The 16,536-nt window shown below is 49.8% G+C and overlaps 1 non-coding gene and 1 pseudogene across 1 annotated transcript; one reads left to right on the forward strand and one right to left on the reverse strand.

The window, feature by feature from the left end:
* The first annotated feature begins 13,100 nt into the window (after positions 1–13,100).
* Positions 13,101–13,172, forward strand: TRNAW-CCA. The gene has a single exon. It is a non-coding gene; the product is annotated as a tRNA-Trp (tRNA).
* Positions 13,173–15,068: 1,896 nt separating this feature from the next.
* LOC116745888 lies at positions 15,069–16,275 on the reverse strand (annotated as a pseudogene).
* Between the last annotated feature and the right edge of the window lie 261 nt (positions 16,276–16,536).

The following is a 16,536-nucleotide window of genomic DNA, read 5'->3' on the forward strand; positions in this document are numbered from 1 at the left end:
GCGTGTCACAACTACTGAAGCCCGCACGCCTAGAGCCTGTGCTCCGCAACAAGAGAAGCCACCGCAATGAGAAGCCCGCGCACCGCAACAAAGAGTAGCCCCCGCTCGCCACAACTAGAGAAAGCCCACGCACAGCAACGAAGACCCAACGCAGCCAAAAATAAATAAATAAATAAATTTATTTTTAAAAAAGTGATTTATATATCACCATTACAGTATTACAGGATTCCCTATTTGTCTATGTATTTGCCTTTACCAGAGAGCTTCATATTTTCATACGCTTTCATGTTCCTCTCTAGCATCATTCATTTCAACCTGAGGGACTCCCTTTAGCAATTCTTATACAGTAAGTCTCGGGGTGATGAACAACCTCAGCTTTTGTTTCCCTGGGAAGGTCCTTATTTCTCCTTCATTTTTAAAAAACTTTATTTTTTGGCTGTGTTGGGTCTTAGTTGCAGCATGTGGGATCTTCACTGAGGCATGTGCGATATTTTTCATTGTGGTGTGGGCTCTTCATTGTGGCACACGGGCTCCTCTCTAGTTGCGGTGTGCTGGTTTTCTCTCTCTAGTTCCAGGGCACGTGGGCTCTGTAGTTGTGGTGTGCGGGTTTTCTCTCTCTAGTTGAGACACACTAGCTCAGTAGTTGTGGCATGCGGGCTTAGTTGCCCCATGGCATGTGGGATCTTAGTTCCCTGACCAGGGATCGAGCCCACGTCCCCTGCATTGGAAGGTGGATTCTTTACCACTGGACCACCAGGGCAGTCCCTCTCCTTCATTTTTGAGAGATAGTTGTGTCAGTTATAGTATTCTTGGTTGGCAGGGTTTTTTTTCTCTCATTACTGTGAATATGTCAATCCACTCCCTTCTGGCCTGTAAGATTTCTGCTGAGAAATCTGCTGATAACCTAATGGGAGCTCCCTTGAATATGACAGGTCACTTTTCTCTTGCTGCTTTCAAGGTTCTCTCTTTTACTTTTGACAGTTTGATTAAAACGTGTCTCAGTGTAGGCTTCTTTGTATTTATCTTATTTGGAATTTTTTGAACATCTTAAGTTTAGATGTTCATTTCCTTCCTCAGAGTTGGACCATTGTATCCTCAAGTAAGCTTTCTGTTCCTTTCTGTCTCTCTGTCTTCTCCTTCTGGAACTCCCATAATGTCTGTGTTGTCACCTTGAAGGTGTCCTATAAGTTCCTTAGTCTTTCTTCACTTTTCTTCATTCTTTCTTTTCTTTTTTTTTTTTTTTTTTTTTAGCGGTACGCAGGCCTCTCACTGCTGCGGCCCCTCCCGTCGCGGAGCACAGGCTCCGGACGTGCAGGCGCAGCGGCCACGGCTCACGGGCCCAGCTGCTCCACGGCATGCAGGATCCTCCTGGACCGGGGCATGAACCCACGTCCCCCCCCCCACATCGGCAGGTGGACTCTCAACCACTGAGCCACCAGGGAAGCCCCATTCTTTCTTTGTTTTGTAACTTCAGATAACTTGTCTCTGAGTTTTCTGATTCTTTCCTTCACTTGATCGAGTTGGCTATTGAACCCCTCTGCTGAATTTTTAAATTCAGTTATTGTATTCTTCAGTTCAGTTTGGTTCTTTTTTAATAGTTTCTATCTTTGTTGATATTCTCGTTTTGTTCATGCATCATTTTCCTGATTTTGTTTAGTTGTCTGTGTTCTCTTGTAGATCACTGAGCTTCTTTAACACAATTATTTTGACTTATTTGACAGGTAATTCAGAGATCTCCTTTTTTTCTTTTTTTCTTTTGGTTTGGTTTCTGGAGATTAATTTTGTTCCTTTGATTGGGACATCTTTCCTTGTTTGTTCACGTGCCTTGTGATTATTTGCTGAGTTTTATGCTTTGAAAAAAGTCACCGCTCCCAGGCTTTATACAGGGGAATACCCTCACCAATTAGCCCAGCTAGATATTCTGAGGCCTCTGAAATCTTTTGATGGGAGGGGGTAGGTGGACGTCTTCTGGGCTTGTGCACATAACTTCCCAATTAGGTTTGCCAGATTCTTTTTTTTTTTTTTTTTTTGCGGTACGCGGGCCTCTCACTGTCGTGGCCTCTCCCGTTGCGGAGCGCAGGCTCAGCGGCCATGGCTCACGGGCCCAGCCGCTCCGCGGCATGTGGGATCCTCCCAGACCGGGGCACGAACGTGCGTCCCCTGCATCGGCAGGCGGACTCTCAACCACTGCACCACCAGGGAAGCCCTGCCGGGTTCTTTTTAAGGAGCATGAAATCCCTTGATCCCTCTGGTGCCTGTCTAAGGTACTGCATGTTCCCTGGCTCTCCTCTGTTCTCAGCAGCCCCCAGGCATCTGAAGCGTGCCAGCTGCCTGTCAGCTCCCCAAAGCAGGCCGGATAGATAGCAGTCCTCAGGCGCATCTCCAAAAAGCCAGAATGCTGTACTCACGCTCTGCCCTTCTCTCTCCCTCCTGGGGGAGAAGCTACGAAGTTGGGCATCTTCTGATCACACCAACCTGCCCTGGCCTCTGTCTGCAGTACCACAGGCCCTCTGGTGCTGCGGAAAGCTGCCCTCACTCCTCCTTGCTTTTGGCAGCCTCCAGACATCCAAACTGCATTGGTTCTGTTAGCCCTCAAGTCAGGAGAGACAGAAACCAGTGCCTCAGGCAGCCCTCTGAAAGCTGGAATGATGACGCACATTTCATGTTCTTTTCCCCACACCCCACCCCACACCCCAGGTACAAGCTGTGCTGGCCTGGGGGGGGTTGGCAATCACAGATAAAATGAAATGGCTCTTCTTACACTTTTCAATGTTGCTGTTCTTGGCTTTGTATTCGCCTGGGGTACTGCAACTTCTTAGCTGGTTTCTGGAGTTCTTGTAAAGATCTTTTGGTATTTCTAGTGTTACTTTGATGTCCCTCTTGGGGATGAGGGCTGAGACTTCCTATCCTGCTATCTTGCTGGCGTCACCTTGATTACTCTGTTCTTCGCCCAGGAGATCACATGAGGTGTCAAGATGTATAGAGGCCAGTGTCTAAAAGGTGCTCAACACAAATGCGTTGAATGAAAGGCTGAGTGAGTGAGGCAGACCAGACAAAGACCATACCTCGTTTAACTAGGAAACTAAAGATTAGGAAGGCTACGGAATATGCCCAAAGTCAAAGTCTTAGTCTGTAGCAGGATGGCAGTCAGAGACCCAGGCCATCTGCAAGCAAGAGATGGGTCTGCAAGGGGTTGAATGGTGTCACCCAAAAAGACATGCCCACCGTGAACCTCAGTTGTCACCTTATTTGGAAATAATAGGATCTTTGCAGACATAATCCAGTTAAAGATCTCAAATGAGATCATCCTGGATTTAAGGTAGGTCATAATTCCATTGACTGATGTCCTCATAAGAGAAAGGAGGGGGAGATTCGAGAAAGAGATGCAGAACTGAGGATGTCTCATGAAGATGGAGGCAGAGATGGGAGGGATGCGGCTACAAGGCAAGGATTGCTAGCAACCCCGGAAGCCGGGAAAGAGGCATGGAACAGATGCCCCATCAGCGCCTCCAGAGAGGAGCAACCCTGCTGCCACCTTGACTTTGGACTGCCGGCCCCCAGGACTTTGAGAGGATAAATTTCTGTGTTTTGAGACACCCGGTTTGTGGCTCTTGGTTACAGCAGCCCTAGGAATCTAATATAGGATCTAGCTTCCCTCTCAGAGGTATAACTCCTTTTTTTTTTTAATAAATTTTATTTATTTATTATTATTTTTTTGGCTGTGTTGGGTCTTCGTTGCTGTGTGCTGGCTTTCTCTAGTTGCAGCGAGCAGGGGCTATCTTCGTTGCGGTGCGTGGGCTTCTCATTGCGGTGGCTTCTCTTGTTGCAGAGCGTGGGCTCTAGGCGCACGGGCTTCAGTAGTTGCGGCACACCGGCTTAGTTGCTCCGCGGCGTGTGGGATCTTCCCGGACCAGGGCTTGAACCCGTGTCCCCTGCATTGGCAGGCATATTCTTAACTACTGCACCACCAGGGAAGTCTTACGATGCTTAATTTTATGTATCAATTTGCCTGGGCCACGGGGTGCCCAGATACTTAGTCAAATACTATTTGGGGTGTGTCTGCATGGCCGTTTTTGGATGAGATTATAATTTGAATTGGTAACTGAGTAAAGCAGCTTCCCCTCCCCACTGTGGGTGGGCCTCACCCAATCTGTTAGAGACCTGAATAGAACACAAAGGTGGAATGAGGGAGAACATGCTCTCGCTGACTCACGTTGAGATGGGACGTTGGTCTTCTCCAGCACTCAGACTGGAACTTGGACTGGAGTTACACCATTGCTCTCCTGGGTTTCAGGCCTTTGGACTCAGACTGGATCTATGCCACTGGCTGTCCTGGGTCTCCAGCTTGCTGACTGCAGGCCTTGGGGCTTCTAAGTCTTCATAACCACCAGAACCAAGCCCTTCAGTCAAATGCAGAAATCATGACGCTGCAAGCCCCTTCCTGTAAAGTTGGAGCTTGTGTTATAGCCTCCAGTTTCTCTCCTTTAAAGGCTTTCTTCAACTCCTCCACCCCTAGGCTGCAGATTTAAGACCACAGGGAAACTGAGACTTCCCTCGTGGTCCTGTTTGGGGAATTAAGATCCTACAAGCTGGCTTCCCTGGTGGTGCAGTGGTTAAGAATCCGCCTGCCAATGCAGGGGACATGGGTTTGATTCCTGGTCATGGAAGATGCCGCAGAGCAACTAAGCCCATGCGCCACAACTACCGAAGCCTGTGCACCTAGAGCCCATGCTCTGCAACAAGAGAAGCCACCAAAATGAGAAGCCTGCGCACCGCAAGGAAGAGTAGCTCCCGCTCGCCGCAACTGGAGAAAAGCCCACAAACAGCAATGAAGACCTAACGCAGACCTAAGTAAAATAAATAAATTTATTAAAATAAAATCACTCAAGCCGAGAAGTGTGGCAGAAAAACAAACAAACAAAAAGATGGAAGATGGAAGAAAATGGGGCCAGCCTGAGCAGTTAATCCAGTCCCTCACTTTCCCAAACCCATGAAAGACCTCTAAATGGAAACCATTTGAAAATCACAGACTTGGAGAGAGGCATTTTACTTTGTCTTCATTGAGAGAGGCCCCGTCAAAGGCAGACAACAACAGGTGATCTTGGTGCCTTAGAGTTCGTGGTCCAAACCCAGGCGTGGATGGACACGGACCGAGGGAGGCCTGCAGTGGTGGTTCTGAATCGTCCACCATGCGTTACTGGCCCTCACACTCCTCTGAGCCTCCGCTCTAGCTGCACGTTTTTGTTTTTTTTTTAATAAATTTATTTATTTTATTTATTTATTTTTGGCTGCACTGGGTCTTCGTTGCTGTGCGCGGGCTTTCTTTAGTTGCGGCGAGCGGGGGCTACTCTTCGTTGCGGTGCGCGGGCTTCTCATTGCGGTGGTTTCTCTTGTTGCGGAGCACTGGCTCTAGGCGCGGGCTTCAGTAGTTGTGGCATGTGGGCTCTAGAGCACAGGCTCAGTAGTTGTGGCGCACAGGCTCAGTAGTTGTGGCGCACGGGCTTAGTTGCTCCGCGGCATGTGGGATCTTCCCGGACCAGGGCTCGAACCCATGTCCCCTGCATTGGCAGGCGGATTCTTAACCACTGCGCCACCAGGGAAGCCCTAGCTGCACGTTTTTGTCGTTCATCTTCAGGTTCCCAGATCTGTTCTCACTCGCCTGCTTCCCACAGGAAGTCCTCAGTCTGAGCCCACCACTCTCAGCAGTAGCTGCTCGAGTGAGTACATCTGCCGTGTCACCTCTAAAAAGAGGAAGATGGGCAAACGTGAACGAGTCCCGCCAATGGCACCTCTGAATGAAGACGTTGACAAGATGAATCAAGGGAGAAGGGCTGTCATTTGGCACATAGTCGTGAACCCAGGGCTGTTTTAAATATTGCAGTAGATCATAAAAAAGCTAACAGAGCACAGGTATGTTAGGAGTGCTTTATCGGTTCTTACGCTAACCTCCCAGTAGCCCTGAGTGAGGCTCCTCTTTATATGTAGACGGTGAGAGCGAGAGGGAGTTTAAGACACACCCTCCACCCACGAGAGCCAGTGACAGGTGGGGACTCCAGTCCAGACAGCCCAGCTCCAAAGCCCCTCGATTACGCTGTCTGGATGTGGGCAGGAAGTCCTCCAGCTCAGTGCCTTTAGATGGATCGGGGCGGGAAGGAGCAGTGGGTCAGTCAGGGGGCGTCAGGAAACATTTCCGTGACCACTTGCACCTCTTGCCCACCTCATACAGACCCCTTCGTGGACTTCGCTTTGGGAACACGGAGAGGGTTAGGGCCTTCGGAGGCAACACTTGCGACTCTCATCCGGCCTTAATACTCACTCGGCGGGGACAGTGTTCACTCTCCACTAGGAGCCAACATGCGCCACGTTTAAGAGCTCACAAAATCCATGCTCAGCAAGTAAGAGTGGACCTTGAGGCACAGACCTCATTTCCTGCGCTCTCAGATTCCCCTTGCAGCTTTCCTAAGTCAGCTCATCTGCGGCCTCAGGGGCAATAGGCCTCGATAAACTCAATGATAAATTTAACAATAACCTGGTGACGTCGGACTGGACAGAGGCGGAGAGTCCTCGGGATGCAGAAAGGAGGGCGAAGGGCAGGCTGGGAGGACTTCCGGGATGAGTCACGTGGGGCCACATGACGTCACTGACGCTCCATTGTGACGCACGTGGAGCCTCAGCGGGATTGGTCGGCCGGGTGCAGGGCGGGGCTAAAAGCCGAGCTCCTGCACCTGAGGCTGTGCTAGTCACGCAGGTGCGTCCTGCCTGCATCCAGCTGAGGCCGGCCCTCGCCCACCGCCTATCCAGGCCCGGGCCGCTGCCTCCGGCAGCTGAGTCTCGAGCCCACCCTTGCCTTCGCACCTGCTTTTGCCTCCCTCCTGGCCTCGTTCGTGAAGGTCCGGGGAGCCAGGCGCGGGGCGCAGCCTGGAGCAGAACTGCGCTGGGAAGGACGGGCGGCGTAGGCACAGACGGAACAGCGGGACAGCTCTAGAGCCTTGGAACAAACTTATTCTGGACCTCACTGAACTTCTGGAAATATCCGTAAAAGAAACTGAGTTGAGAGTGTGGGAAGTAAAAGAAGGGTCCCGCCTGTAGAGGAAAACTGAAGAAGAGAACCAGGAACTAGGTCTTGGGAGTGTCTAAAAGTTTTGACAGGTGCAGACAGGATGTCCTCCTGGATAAGAAATGTCAGAAGCTCAAAATAGGGCTTAGTCCCCAGCTCTCAGAGGCGTGGAGAGTGCAGTTCTTTCCCGAGGTTCCCCAGGATTGGTTGGCTGGTGGTTGTCCTGAGGGAGATGGGGACCTCAGTCCTCGGCCAGACTTTCTAGAAGAGTTTGGGAGCCTATAGTAATTCCTATTTTATTCTTAGGAACACTTCCCTTCAGGAAGAGAAGATATCAACAGACTGAACAACAGATTAAACATTCGAAAATATCTCTGTAAAAATGGCAGAGTCCTTATACTATCAAAATATGAATGGAAGCCCAAAGCAGAAAAATCTCTTTGGGAAAGTTAAAAAAATAACACAAGGCTCTTCCAAGGGAGTTATTTCACGTGAGAAAAAATGGAGAAAAATGAATAAAGACCATCGTTGGGCTGCACACCTCAGTCCTGCAGTCCTTGTAACTGCCCAGCAGTGAAGACGGAAGAAAGAGCCAGGAGACAGCCACAGAGGCATCTGTTTATTGGACGGGGAATCTTACACGGCAGAGGCAAAGGTCCTGGAGTGACACCCCACTGTGTACGGCACAGGGCAGGCAGGACACGGCGGCAATCTTCACTGTGGGGAGGGAGAGCTCTCAGGTTTACGGAGCATGAGTTCAGAAGCACCCCTTGGGCAATGGGGGAACTACTTGAAGGAACAGGTCTCGCACAGCTCTGAGTTAGCAACCATCATGAGGGTCGATGTTTCCTGGTGATGACTGAACACACTGGAGCCGCTCCAGTCCGAGGGAGGTCAGGCTGATCACGCGGATAGTTACTGATTAAACTTTCAGATTAAGATGGGGAGGCAATCACGCGCACAAGGTAGGGGTGAGGCAGGGCCGGGTTGGGCAGGGGACGTACAGAGAGCAAGAGAGCAGCCATTTATGGGGCCTGACCATTCAACCATCAAAGAAGGCAAAGTTCAATGAAGGATTCAAGAGCGTATTGGTTGTGAAGATTAAATGAAGTAACACATAAAATACCTACCACGGTGCCAGGGGCACAGTAGGTCCTCATAAAAGTGATAAAATTGCAAAGATCTGAGTTTCCAGGCCACTTGGAGGTTTATGAGTCGTTTTGTGGTGATTCTTCCCCAGTTTACACATCCATCCATCAGATAGTACAAGATCACACTGGCTGCTCTGGGGATGCAGTTAGGGTGATTTGATTGGACTCCGTTAAAGCCTAATCAGAGAAGAACAATACATATTCGAGAGAAAGGAGAGGGGGAAACAACAGAAGAAGGTAAAGTGGAAAAGGGAGCTGTGCCGTAGCCACCTGCTGGCTTATGCGACTCTGGTGTAAGTATTGACAGCAGGCTTAGTTACTACTCGCGCTTAGAGAGAGCCTAGAAGTAGGTTAAATCACATTTTGCCCCACAGTCCTGGGCAGCCCTGACAACTCCGAAGTCCTAAATTCTGACATGTCCGCGGAAGCCTAGTAGACATGCTAAGAATTAGGAAACAAAACATTGTGCTCTCTGGAACCCATTTCCAGAGCATTCCTTGGCTTATCCTTCCCAACAGCCCTTTGAGATCGGTTATATCACAGTTTAGAATTGAGGACTCTAGGGCAAAGAAACGTCAGGTGACCTATCCAGTGGCACACAGTTAGAAGGCGGCAAGGACGGGGCTGGTATGCTTGCCACCTGCTTGGTAGAGGGAATCTTCCACAGTAATCCTTTCTTGTCTAAGGCAGTTTAAGCCCACATTTAAATTCTGATGAATAGGGAAGAGGCTCTCCCTTTTATAGTTCTTCCATGTTGGAAGACAGCTGTTTTAGTCCCCAAAACATGGCATTGTCTTCCTCTGACTGTTGATGGAATTACAGGGTCCTGTCTGCCATCAAGGCCTCTGTGCGTAGCCCCCAGTTGCCATCAGCGGCATCTGGCGGGTGACGGTAAGCAGGGCTTTGGGGTTTAGTAAAATGCCGAGTCAAGATCTCTAGGCTGAAAAACATCTCCAGAGATGAGCTCGGCCAACATTGCCACATGGGGCAAAGTTGAGAAAGTCACATTTATTGTCACGTGGGGACTAGCTAGACAGGACCCTTGTCTCTCGCTAGGTACACCCACAGCCGATACCCTGCAGACAGAACTTTCTGCTTCTGGCTCTCCATTTATCCAAGGTAAAGGGCATCCACACTGCCCCAGTCTCTTCTGACCACGAACAAGTGTGGCAACCTTTTCATTAGATCATTGAATATATTCGAGCCCAGCCAAACTTACTCGGGTTTATACTGAAGTATGTCCTCAGCAAAACCAAAACCTAATAGGGTCACAGAAACTTTAAAAGGGGAAGGACAGTCAGGGAGGTGCAGACTTTCCAACTGTAATCCTCTTGGATGTTACCATCTTAAGGGAGGGTTTCTTTCCTAATCAAGGTTTTCGAGGCAGATAGCAAAGGAGGAAAACCTGGCATAAAACAAAATTATTGGGACTTCCCTGGTGGTCCAGTGGTTAAGCCTCCGCGCTCCCAATGCAGGGGGTCCAGGTTTGATCCCTGGTCAGGGAACTAGATCCCACATGCCGCAGCTAAGACCCAGGGCAGCCAAATAAATAAAAAAAATATTTAAAACAACCAAAAAAAACGAAAGTCTAAATGCCTGAAGTTCATGGACTCCCTGTTGACACAAGTAATCAATAACCAAACTATAATGGGAATGGAAAAGAGTTTTATTTGAGCCAAACTGAGGACTGTAGCCCAGGAGACAGGCTCTCAGTAGCTCTGAGGATCTGCTACAGAGAAGCATGGTTTTCAGCGCAGTTTTATATCTTGTCAGAACGAACAACATCAAACAAGTCAGGGACACATTCCTTCAAAAAAAACGGACCAGCAAATACAAAGTGAGTCAGGGTGGCCTTGGCACCTGTGAAGGGAGTCTTACCATCAAAGGAGAAACCAGCACAGGCGTCCCAGAAAGAGAGGCGTTTCATCTTTATTTTTAACATGGACGTTCTTTACTTCCCGTCAGTGCACCCTTTTCTTTACAGCAGATGTGCAGTATATGTTGGACAGCACACACAGGCTGTTTGGTTAGCATATAATTCGAGTTAGCTCATGTATAACCAGAATGACTCCCCTCCCACCTCAATATGTGAAAACTTCTTCCATTCTCCCCAAATCTGCAGTTTTTTTCCTCTGTGCAGCGGCCAGGGGCTTCCATCTCTCATCACGGGCTGTGACTGGCCTTTCTTGTCAATCAGGAGGCCACAGCTCGGAGGAGTCCTGTCCTCGGCCCGGGGCTCCGGGTTACACAACGTTGGCTCCCAGTATTTGTAATGAACAGTTTAAATGTTCCATCCCTGCATCCTTGCTCCACAGCAGCTATTCCTAGAGTCTGAGTACGACATCCCTTTATTCGGGTAGCTCATAGATGCAAGCACTTGCCAAGGCCAGCTCCCCTGCTCATTCGCTTGGAAATCCAGACTGAGCTTGTAAAATGGAACAGTCCAGCTGGCTCCTGGGCTTCACTGTTACAAGCACAACTTTGATGCGAACAATCTTTTTTTCTTTTTTTTGCGGTACGCGGGCCTCGCACTGCTGTGACCTCTCCTGTTGCGGAGCACAGGCTCCGGACGCACAGGCCCAGCAGCCACGGCTCACGGGCCCAGCCGCTCCGCGGCATGTGGGATCCTCCCAGACCGGGGCACGAACCCGTGTCCCCTGCATCGGCAGGCGGACTCTCAACCACTGCGCCACCAGGGAAGCCCTGTGGGTGGTTTTTTTTTTGGTGGGGGGTTGTTTTGTTTTGTTTTTGTTGTTTGGTGTAATATAGAGTTTAGTCCTAAAATAAGGAAGCAGTTCTTTGCGATTTCTGGGCATCAGCAGAATTTTGGTGAGCGGCAAGGCCGGAACTAGGGTGAGGTGAGTGAGGCATTCTCCGGTGGGTAGGGACACCAGAAACCTCAGCAGTTAAGATAAATTTTAAAAATGCAGTATTTTGAAAAACAAAAATTGGGGACTTCCCTGGCGGGCCAGTGGTTTACACTCTGTGCCCCCAATGCCCAGGGCACGGGTTCACGCTGCGCGGCCCAAAAATAACCCAAAAAGCAATAAAACCACAAAAGACGACGTGACCCTGCACAACTGCGTGACCACTGCACTGCTGCACTCTGGTCTGTCCTGGCAGGCAGGGCTCTCACTTTTCAAAGGGGTCCCTGTACACTACCTGCACCAACCTCTTTAATCCCTTTGTCCATTTGCGTCACCACACTGTCCTGTAGGGGTGCAGCCACAGCACAATTAAACATCAGGTTTTGCTTCCACATCCCAGGAGAAGAGGGGCCGGGACGTGTGTATCCAAAATTCTGAGCAGGATTTCAAGAGCGTCTCTGGTCTTTCCTTGTGGGTGAGGCGTTCCTGCCAGTAGATTCTGAGCCCTCGGCCTCCGTGGGAAGGGCACTGGCTCTTCCTCACAGTGACTTTGCTGTGCTGCCAAGGCTGGAGGGCTTTCGGGGGGAGATGGGAAAGGAGTGTGTGATCGGCCTGAAGGTGAATCCAAACCTGGGGACTCCGCCTCATTCACTGCCTCCACTCCCTTGGTCCCCCCATTCCTCCTGCCGCCCCCCGTCAGGGTCCACATCACCCCTGGGCCACCAAAAGCAATAAGGAGGTGACTCTGGTCTCTGGCTACGTGGAATCCGGACACGGCATCGGCAATCATGCTGTGAGCTGGCTGGCTCTTCCCTTGGGAGCACAGGGATAGAGCCTCCTGGCCTCTGCTCCTCTAACAGCCCTGGGGTCAATCCCAAATGCCTCTAGTGTCACACGCGGCCACAAACACAGAAGCGGCCGCACCTCCTTTCCTGTTAGACAGTAGATGCTCTGGCGGTCTCAGCTGCCCCCAACCCCAAGTTCACAGAGAGCATCAGACAGCAAAGGCGGGGCGGCTCCATCTCTCCTTCTCTAAAGAACACCAGGCCCTGCGGGTGTTGTATTTATTGAGTTAATTGACGCTTCTTATTCTTAAGCAGACCAGGATAGCGCTCTTTTTTAGTAGCTTTTTTACTTAAAAGCATATTTACTCCCTTATTTAATAGTTTGATCTTTCTTATTTAATAAAAAAATACTATCCAGAAGCAGGGACTTAGGACTCCCATGAGGTGGACAGTGGACCCTTTAACATTATGCTAGAAAACATATCAACTAAAATATGCGGACAATACAGTGAGAAGTGAGAATATTAACAAAATGTCAGGTACAGTATAATCTCATCTCAAGATTGGATTTGAAGCGACTGGAAGGGGTGGGTGCTAATGTCTTTCTCGATTTGGGCGCCGGATACACAAGTATTTGCCCTTTGTGAAAATTCATGGCTACTTTTCCGGATGTGTGCTGTCAGCTGAAAGTCCAGTAACATATTTGGGATGTGGATGTAGCCGGTAAAAATCTGCAAAAAGAAATACCGCACATGGAAGTATTAGCAGTGGTTATGTCTGGATGGTGGATGGTCAAAGATTCTAATTTTCTTCCAGGCGCTGTTCTGGCTTTCCTCAAAGACAATGTTTATTTTTATAGTTTAAATATAATAATTGTAAATCAACTATACTTCAGTTTTTAAAAATTGACAAATGCAGTGAGCTGATTTGCAAAGTGAAAAAAAATAGTAAAGTCCCTGCGTTTATCAAGCTCGTTTATTAAGTCCTTAGTTTCCCGGCGATGGGAGATGCCCACCCCCCCTTTCTTTTTGGGGGGTCTCTGGAAGGAGTCGGGGCCCCGGCCTCGGCCACGCCCCGCCCTCGCTCGCGGCGCCCCTCCCCCGGTTGCGCAGGCGCGTGGCGGCCGGCTCCTCCTCCGAGTGGGGGCGGGCGGCGCGGAGACAGCGCCTGCGTCTTCGGGGCCGCGCGACGGCGCCGCCTCAGCGAGGCCTTTAATGACACGGACGCTCACGCTCGCTGTGACCTCGTGGCGCAATGGTAGCGCGTCTGACTCCAGATCAGAAGGTTGCGTGTTCAAGTCACGTCGGGGTCAAGCCGGCTTTTTTCCTCAGAAGTGCAGGGGCTCGTGAGGAGCGGAGTGGCCGCCCCACGCGAGGGATTTGGCCTCACGGAGGTTAATTATCCTGTCAGCTGCTCGGAAAACCCACTCTTTTTCTTCCCAGCGGGAACGTAGGGCTGATAAACGCGCAGCTCCTCCCGGGACCGGCAGGGGGCGATGCGTCGAGCCTCGGAGCGACCCCTCCCCGCCCCCACCCTTCCCGCCCCGCCCGTCTCCCCGCCCCCACCCCGCAGCCCCGGGTGACCTCGTCCCCGGAGGGTGTCCCGGCGGGAAGGGGACCCCACCCCCGCCCCGGGAGGCGCCGCGCCTTCTGCACGTGACCCCGCAGGTGGCCCTCATCTGACCGCCCCGCGGGCTCGGCCGCACGTGGACGCGGCAGGACGTTCGCGTCCGTAGGTGTGGCCGCAGGTGGAGCCCGCACGGGGGCCTGGACGGCGGCGGGGGCTGCTCGTGCTCCCCCGGGCCCTGGGCGCGGCCTCGCACACGCGGGGGCGGGGCGTCCACACCCGCCGCGGGGACAGCAGCCTACGGGGGCCTCGGAGCGACGGCCGAGCTCTGCGCAGCCCCGCGGCCCCGAGGTGCCCCGGGAGGGGAGAGCCGGGCTTCACCGCAGGCGCTCCACGCACTCGACCCTGACGGCGGTCGCACCCGCTCGGGCGGCGAGCCCGCTCCTGCGCGGTCTTGCGCAGCTGTCCCTGGAGACCAGGACCGGCCCTGTTCCTATGTGGGCAGAAGAGCCAGACAAGAAGAAAGCGTTTGGAATCTTAAATGACAGGAAGCCCTTAAGCCTCCGGTGTTAGTATCTGTGGCTGCAAGCTAGGAGCAGATCTGCTGAGGGGGCCTGCAGAAAATCAGGGGTCTCAGGAGCTGTATGGCCAGGCCACGCAAGATGGCTGTTCTCTTGCTGTCTGCACGTTACCCTGCCCGGCCAGGGCCTGTTTCACCTACCCCTATGCCCAGGACCCAGCTGGTGACAGCTTACCGTAAGGGCGGTGAGGGGCCTGCCCCTCCACTGGTTTCCCTGGTAACTAATGAGGCCACCTGATGTAATGCCCTCTATAAAGGGCCCGCTCCCCTTCGCTTTGGGAGCGGAGGCTACCACCATGTCCTGCCTTCAGTTTGCAGGCCACCGTGGGGTGTCGCTCCAGGGCCTTGCCTCAGACGTGTAAGCTATCCATTGAACCATGAATGTCTCTGTTGCTGACTCCGGGCGCACAGGTGTGCATTCGGAGAATTCACACGTGGAAAGGAAAAACATGTCAAGGGGTTCCTTGAAGGGGACGGTGAGGGTGCAGGGAGCATGGTAGTCCTGGGTGAGCACGTACATCAGGTTGGAAGAATTGGGGGATTTTAGGTCCAAAGGGAGCAGCCGCCACTTTTGTGAATAACGATGTAAAAAGACCCTTCTGGGTTCCTGCAAAAAGAGTAAAACCCCCAGGATCCACTCTTCCCCCACAGTTGTTCAATTCCCCTTGCCTTCAGAAGAGAGGAACACTGAAAGATAGACACAGAATGATCCGGTTGCAGGAGCTAATCTTATGGAGGTTACTAGAAAACACGGTGAAGGTGATTCTCAAAAATGATTTGCTCTGCCACTTTGAATAACTTTTATTGCATATTGCCAGTGAAATTTCTGTATGTTATTACCGTCAGGTTTGAGTACATGAGCTGTGCATGAAACAAAAAATTAACATGATTTTTAAATTTTTAATAGAATATCAAATGTATGCATTTATTTTCTTTTAAGATTCTCGTAAATTAAAAACAACAGCAGAAAACGAATTACTAAATTTTTTTCTCCGAAAAAAAAGCAAGTTGCACAAAAACTTTATTTTTTTGTGATATATTATTGCATTTAATGTCATTTTCTTGAAAACCAAAATTACCAAATTCCTTAATGTTGTATCGAACATGAACAATGCCAGTTCAAGTTAGAGGAAATGTATGCCAACACCAGCTTCTGACAACAGAAATGAGAAGTTAAAGGTTTGTCTGATTTAGGTCAGGTAATCATGGAAACAAAAGAATATTTAAAATAATTCATTTTATCATTATGCACATTGAAGGAAATCATTATAGACAGGAGAGTTGTTTCCCACCGTAAAATGATTTACACCCATTTATTAAGCTAGAAACACCAGCTTGAAAAGGTACTGATATATGCCATCTGTAATAATTTCTCTACAGCAAACAATTGTCTTACAGTTGGAACATGTTGAAGGAAATATTATCTCATAAGCCTTTTTTGTTCTTTGGGTCTCAATCACTAAGAGTTCAAGGGACTCTTGAGAGATTCCTGGTGTCCTGGGTGGCCTGATGAATGCTTTAAAGTCAAACAGTGTATCTGTATTCTGAAAATACTCTTAGCTCCATGCGAATGTTGCTTGGGTTGTGGAGCTCTTATTTCTCCCGCTGGCACCATGACATCTGAAGAACATTTGTTACGAAAGTTTCACACCAATTGTGTTTTGTTCCTTCTTCATTAGCCGCTGTGCTTCCTTTTCCGTTTTCTTCCTTTGTTGTTCTGCTGCTCTCTTTTCTCTGTCTGCTATCTTCTCCTGCCTCAGAACTTCTTTGGCTTGCCGCATCGTCTTCTTCCTATGCGTTGATATTTTCCTGCCGGGTATCCACGTCACCTAATTCAGGAGATTGGTGAATAAAAGGCATATCTTGTGTAGCTGCTAGGCTATTAGAGAAACCTGTGCTACCATCTGGGATTTAATGGTTCTCTCTTCTTAATAATGATTTTCTGAGTTTTCCTTAAAGTTGGTGTCATGTCCTTAAAATACTCAGGTTCCAGTTTCTCTAAAGCATTTTGTTGTGTTGCCACATTCCTATTCCCTCCTTTAATCTTTACACTTGTGGGTGTGTCTGCATCTCAAGAAGTCCACGCTTCAACGTCTGTCTGTTTAGCAACTGATGAATAATCACCTGTAGCTGGGAAAGTTATTTAGTCTCCACTTAATTTCCGTCCTCTGCCAGATCTGCATATTAATCTCTTTAGGAATGAGAATACTGTTGATAGGCAGGTACAAACTTTAAATAACCGAAACTGTGTGATAGCCATGGTGGGAATCGAAACCTGAAATTGACTGATGAGAAAAAAAAAAAATCATACCCACTGTACAGATGCGAAAAATGACAGGAGCGTTTTTCAGTTTACACAGTCTGATGCCATATGCACGGCGTTTGGTGAAACGCTCTCAATTGCTCCAAGTGGGTGCCTAGTGGGCTGGGATTTGGATTTTGGAAAAATCTGCCTGGGCAGGAGCAAGGCCTGCCCCTCCCCCTCTGCACAAAAACTTTAAACACACAAAGAATGTAAACACATACTATA

The sequence above is a fragment of the Phocoena sinus genome, chromosome 20, assembly GCF_008692025.1.
Source record: "Phocoena sinus isolate mPhoSin1 chromosome 20, mPhoSin1.pri, whole genome shotgun sequence".
NCBI lineage: Eukaryota > Metazoa > Chordata > Mammalia > Artiodactyla > Phocoenidae > Phocoena > Phocoena sinus.